General features: G+C 33.5%; 1 long non-coding RNA gene across 1 annotated transcript in view; it reads left to right on the top strand.

Annotated features, from left to right (window-relative positions):
• Positions 1-1,271: 1,271 nt before the first annotated feature.
• LOC123543931 (uncharacterized) overlaps positions 1,272-6,098 on the top strand; it is a 40,834-nt gene continuing 36,007 nt past the window's right edge. The window contains exons 1-3 of the long non-coding RNA XR_008369318.1: positions 1,272-1,345; positions 1,507-1,594; positions 1,837-2,525. This is a non-coding gene — a long non-coding RNA (uncharacterized LOC123543931). The remainder of the gene's footprint in view (positions 1,346-1,506; positions 1,595-1,836; positions 2,526-6,098) is intronic.

Raw genomic sequence — 6,098 nt, 5'->3', positions numbered from 1 at the left:
GATCTAAAATACCCTGAAGTCTAATAAATAATCACATTGTCGTGTCACTTCAATCTAGTAACTTTAATAAAAAAATATTAAAGGAGGTTCCGGACGTTATTTCTATAGAATGAGCTAAACTTTTCGTATTCGTTAACGTTTTGTTAATATACAAAAGCTTTCCTTCTATAACATTTTTTGCTAGAATAACTCTAAAACTATCAAAGCGATTCTGTTGAACTTTCACACAGATTACGTTGAGAGGAAAATGATGTGTGTAAAAAGTCCAACAAGCTTACTTTTTGAATAATCTCCTTTTATTTAATTTATTTATCCTGAATAGAATAGGGAAGGAAGTTTGTTTAAACTGACTACAAGGTTAGATACGTTCAGTGGAAAAGAAAGTATAACTCCATAACTCTACTGATACGTGTCAGTCGTTCCAGGTGTGATTAAATCAGTTACTTTTATCTTTAATAACACAAATGTAACAGCCATGCTTACACATTTAACAATAACATATATAATTCAATATGGCCACCAAGATTCAAAATGGCCTCAAAATATTTCCAAAATACTTTTTTCAAGACAAAAATGTTTCTATCATAAAAATATTTCATTTAATGATTTTCAAAACAGAATAATGTTGATATCATATATTAATATCATATATTTTGGACGAAATCTGTCATACCGGAAACACAAACAGACACGTTTCTTATATGTTTAACGCAATAAGTCAAACTAAAATTGACAGTTTAAGGGTCTGAAATTGAACTTTAACGTAATTTCATACAAGAATAAATTCAAACAAGATCTGCACCATCGTTCCGCCCATCTTGTCCGTAAAAACGAAACGACAAGGTTGACAGATGGCAAATCCGTTTGGATGATGTGGCGTTACATTCTAGCACGACCTAGGCATTGTACTAAATAAACAAATTCCCAACAAAACAAAGATATGATTTTTTAAAAATAATTGTATCATTATAATAATATTATCTACATGTATTCACTATGGTTAATACAGTAAGCTACCTCTTATTTGAAAAGCCTTTTCAATGAAACATGCGAAATGTTTTTAAGAGTTTGGCATCTTCTGAGTTTATAAATTGTACAAATTTATACATGTAGCCGGGTCATATTTTCCAGGTCATATGACATGTTGTTTATATCTCTCTCATTGCTGCTTTCCGATGTTTTTATCTCTATGGGTATATATATTGGTCTTGTGAGTACTTTGATTATACGTATTGATCTTGTGAGTACTTTGATTTTATTTTGTGGTCACGTGATGATCAGAAGTGTATGACGTCGTTCTCCCAGGTAGTTTTAGTAAAGGAGCTGTTGTACAGAACTTTAAGAGGTAACTTTGCAATGACTGGAATGATTATTTATGATTAAGTTTTGGTGTTATTTAATGATTTAGCGCGCTGTCTTTGTGTTCCAAAATGGGCGGACATGTATATAACTTCTGAATTTCTATTTATAAAATGCATGTATTAATATCTAAATCATTGTTCACAGTATCAGCATCATGTGTGGCAGATGTGTGGAGAGAAACTGTGCAGACCAGTGTCACTATGTGTATAAAGGGTTAAGATCCACTAGATCTGTAAGTGAGCTTTTTTATCATCTTGTGAACATTATACATGTATTGTATGCATTATTTTATGACATGCATAGTTAAGGCATTAAACCACTATTGTGCATAAACTCTGATTTTATATAAATGAGATATTTTTCAGTACAGAATGTTTAACCGAGAACATTACCTATTTATTATGCACATGTACAATTACTTAACTGTTTACTTTGTTTATATATAAATACGGTTGCAATTGTTTGTTATTTCAGTACCTGGAATGTATACACCACCTTAATAGACATCCGAAGAAATGTATACCATATGAACTGATAGATGAAGTGTTGTTATACTTGTATAAATTTGTGAGTGTTTGATAATGGCAATAAAGGGCAGAATACAACAATGGAGGCCCCAAGTGATATCGGTACGAGATAAGTAGGATGAAGTCATTTAACTCAATTTTTGTGAGACCCTATTAAAGTAAAGTGTCACAGAATTCATCATATAAATAGTGCTTTAGAACAAAACAGTATGTGTCATTTAACTTCTGTCAGTGTCATTAAATGAGCACACATCTAAATTTTGACATAAAAGTCAAATAATTATAGCAGTTGTGGTTTCCAACTTAAACTGTTCAAGTGTTTATCCAGAAAGTTTATAATAGTGACGTTCATATGCTTAGAAAAACATATTACGTATAAATATTCGTGAGGACACGAATTATTAGAATAGGAAGAATACCGACCGACATTTCGAGTGGGTTATTCGTGACGAGATATTCTGGAACAGAAAAGAGCGGCATTTAGAGAAGTCGTGGTATTCTGGAACAGCAAGATCAACATTTCAAGACATTTTAGTGTGATGTTCATCGGTGAAGAACAGTGACTTCAGTGTGATGAACTGTTTGATGTTTTTGGTGATTTATCATTGATTTTAAACAGTATTGTCGTTATTTCAGGTATATTTATGTGAAAATATTTATAGAATTACAGAAGTCATTCTAATATTTTCAGGTTCACATATTTTACATATTGTAAAGAATCTGTCAAAAGAACCTTTCATACGGAGTGATTTGCAAGAAATTTTTTCAGGAATGATAGTACGGTATTGAATGTAAGAAACATTTCACTGCACTTTAATTTGGTGAAGGTTCTAAAAAATAACTGCATGAATCTATATCTTCTTTCTTTCACTTTTTATTCTAAATTTAACTACTTTACAGTATGACTGCTATATTGGAACACTCTTAAGTCATTTGAATACATTAAAAAACTGATTTATTCACTTTTTAAACTTTTTGTTAGCTGTAAAACATATTCCAGCCATCTGTCATTGTTTATAAATATTGGTGACCTACTTGAGAGTTAAAAGTACAGATATTTCTCCAAGCTGAAGGTTTGTGGGGATTTTCTTATTTGATTGGTTGATCTGGCTTTGGAATCCTTTGGTGTTCTTTTTTTGGACTGGTGTTCTATTTCCGGTAGTTTTCCATTGGATTATATTGACCTTGGCTATATTTATATTTAGCCTATCTTTATTAATAGAAATATTAGACAGTACAGAATTGTCTCTCATTGATATACATATATTGTTGTGTATTGATTGAATATTACACATTAATTTGTAGATAGATTATAACTAGCTAGATATTTTTTTCAGAGTTGGTACATTAAAAGAAGCTATGTTATTTAGCGTGTGATAACTATAAACAATATATAAAATTACATAGTAGAGAGAATCAGTGGTGTATTAAAGAAGCTGTTTCATATATTGATTAAACAGTGGTATATTAAAGCAGCTGTTTCACATAAAGGTTGTAATAAATAGAACAGTGTTGTATTAAAGCAGCTGTGTCATATAAAAGTTTAATTCAGTTGTAAACAATATTAGGGTGTTGTATTTTAAAGCAGCTGTGTCATATTAAGGTGGTACTAAGTTATATAAAATATAAGGATGTTTGAAATAGAATTATTTCATTCATCATCACCTTACTTAAACATTCTAAAATTCATTTTGAATTAATTTTGGAAATAATAACAGAGCTCTACAAACGCTTAGAATTAGAAAGAGAAGAACCATTTAATACATGTAGAGGACGAGGCTATAGAGGAAGGAGACATTTGAGAGGAAATTTCTACCATGGTCCAGGCAGAGGAGACTATAGACCATCCCGTCCTTTAGGGTCAAACAAATTCAGACCAGCAGATGTCAGACATCCATCCCCAACAGTTACATGTTATAGATGAAACAAGAAGGGTCACATTGCCAATTACTGTCAAGAACATTTAAACTGAATTGTGCTTCTGTCAATGGACCAACCAGCATCACTTTTGCAAAAACAAGGTCCAATCTTGCAGGTCAATCTAATGAAGCTGACATTTAAATAAATAACATCTCAACTACAGCACTTTAATATACAGGCAGTTGTATAAGTACCATTAGCCTCTTCAGCCAGTGAAAGATATTTTGAACATTGAATGTGCAGACGGTACCACACACTATACCATGGATACATTAAAAAACATTAACTACACATGAAATTTCAAACTGCAAAGAACAATATTGTGTATTTCTCATTGTTCCAGATATAAACTACATTAACAAGACACCCATACTTATTGGTACTAACATTTTAAATGAAATGATGAAAGACTGCAGAGAAAATTTTGGTGATAGCTTTTTGCAGAAAGCCAAGTTACATACCCCTTGGTATCTATCCTTCTGTTGTATCACCTTTAGAGAGAAAAAACTTAAAAAGAGTAAACACAAAATTGCCATAGTAAGAAGTGCCGAAACATCTCAAGTTACAAATCAGTCTATCAATATTAAAGGCTTTACAGATAAAGAATTAGAGTACAGTCCTACATGTGCAATTCTACAAGAGACAGAAACCTCCCGGCTGCCAGATTTCATTGACACAACTCCTTCAGTTTCACACTATGTTTACAGAAAGAATGGAGAGGTCACAGTCAACTTGTCGAACTGAACCACAAACACTGTAACAATATCCCCTAAAGCAATCTTGTGCGAGTTACAACCAGACGAAACTGTATTCAACAACTCATCAAATCTTCGATGATGTACACATAGAATCATCGCTAACTCCTGAACAAGATAGACAAATAAAAGAGCTTCTTCTGAAACATAAAGAGATCTTTTCAACGAGTGATACAGATATTGGACATATCAAACATAGAATAGATCTTTTAAACGAAACCCCTTTTAAACAGAGACATAGACGCATTCCTCCCGCTATGATTGATCAGGTGAGACGTCATTTAGAACAACTCTTGAGTAGCGGTGTTATATACAGAAATCTAAATCTCCTTGGGCTAGTAATATGGTACTAGTAAGAAAGACGAACGGCAAACATAGAATATGTGTCGATTATAGGTCCCTTAATGACAGGCCAATTCGCGATGCGTACGCCCTCCCTCGGATTGAAGAAGTGTTCGACGCACTACAAGGATCGAAAATATATTCAACTATATGAAAAGTGGCTACCATGAAGTCGAAATGGAAGACACTCATAAGGAAAGGACAGCGTTTACAATGGGACCGCTTGGTTTTTACGAATACGTTAAAATGCCATTCGTTCTGTCAAACTCTCCTGCTACCTACCAGAGACTAATGGAAGAGAACTTAGGTGACTTTAACATGAAGATCTGTATCATATACCTAGATGACTTGATTATTTTAGTAACTCTTTAGAACAACATCTAGAACGCATCGACCTTGTACTTTCTAGATTTCAAGAATGCAAGCTGAAACTTTCAGCAGATAAATGTTTCTTCATGGCAGAGAGAGTTAAATTTCTAGGACACATAGTTAGCAAGGAAGGAATTGAAACTGATCCAGATAAGAAACAGTTCGTAACTGGCCGACACCAAATAACCCTGACCAACTTCGATCGTTTATTGCTTTTTCTTCGTACTATCGCAGGTTCATCAAAGATTTTTCAAAAATTACAAAACCCCTGACAGACCTCTTACCGCCAACATCAGCAAAGAAGACAAAACAGAAACAGACAGTGGAATGGAAATGGGGTAGTGAACAGCAGAACACATTTGAAAATTTGAAAGTCGACTTAACATCTCCACCTATACTGGCATATCCAGGCTTTCAACAGCCATTTGAGCTTCGTACTGATGCGTCGACGAAAGGTCTTGGATCCGTCTTATATCAGACACAGAATGGTCAGAAAAAAGTAGCCGCTTATGCAAGTCGCAGTTTATCAAGTTCGAAAAAGAACTATTCTGCATTTAAGCTGGAATTCCTTGCATTAAAATGGGCAATTACAGAAAAAATTTCAGTTAATTGATAGCAAATAAATTCACAGTGAATACAGAAAATAATCCTTTGACACATGTATTAACATCAGTCAAATTAGATGCCACAGAACAACGCTGGGCTTCAGCACTCGGAGAATATAATTTTGACATTATCTGTAAAGCAGGCTTGAGAAACGCAGACGCGATGGTATGTCTCGATACCCTTATGATCAACTTAACAGAATCGGATACTGATTTCA

Source organism: Mercenaria mercenaria, unplaced genomic scaffold, assembly GCF_021730395.1.
Source record: "Mercenaria mercenaria strain notata unplaced genomic scaffold, MADL_Memer_1 contig_3721, whole genome shotgun sequence".
Classification (NCBI taxonomy): domain Eukaryota; kingdom Metazoa; phylum Mollusca; class Bivalvia; order Venerida; family Veneridae; genus Mercenaria; species Mercenaria mercenaria.
The sequence above is the reverse complement of the archived record's forward strand: the minus strand, read 5'-3'. Positions and strand labels throughout refer to the sequence as shown.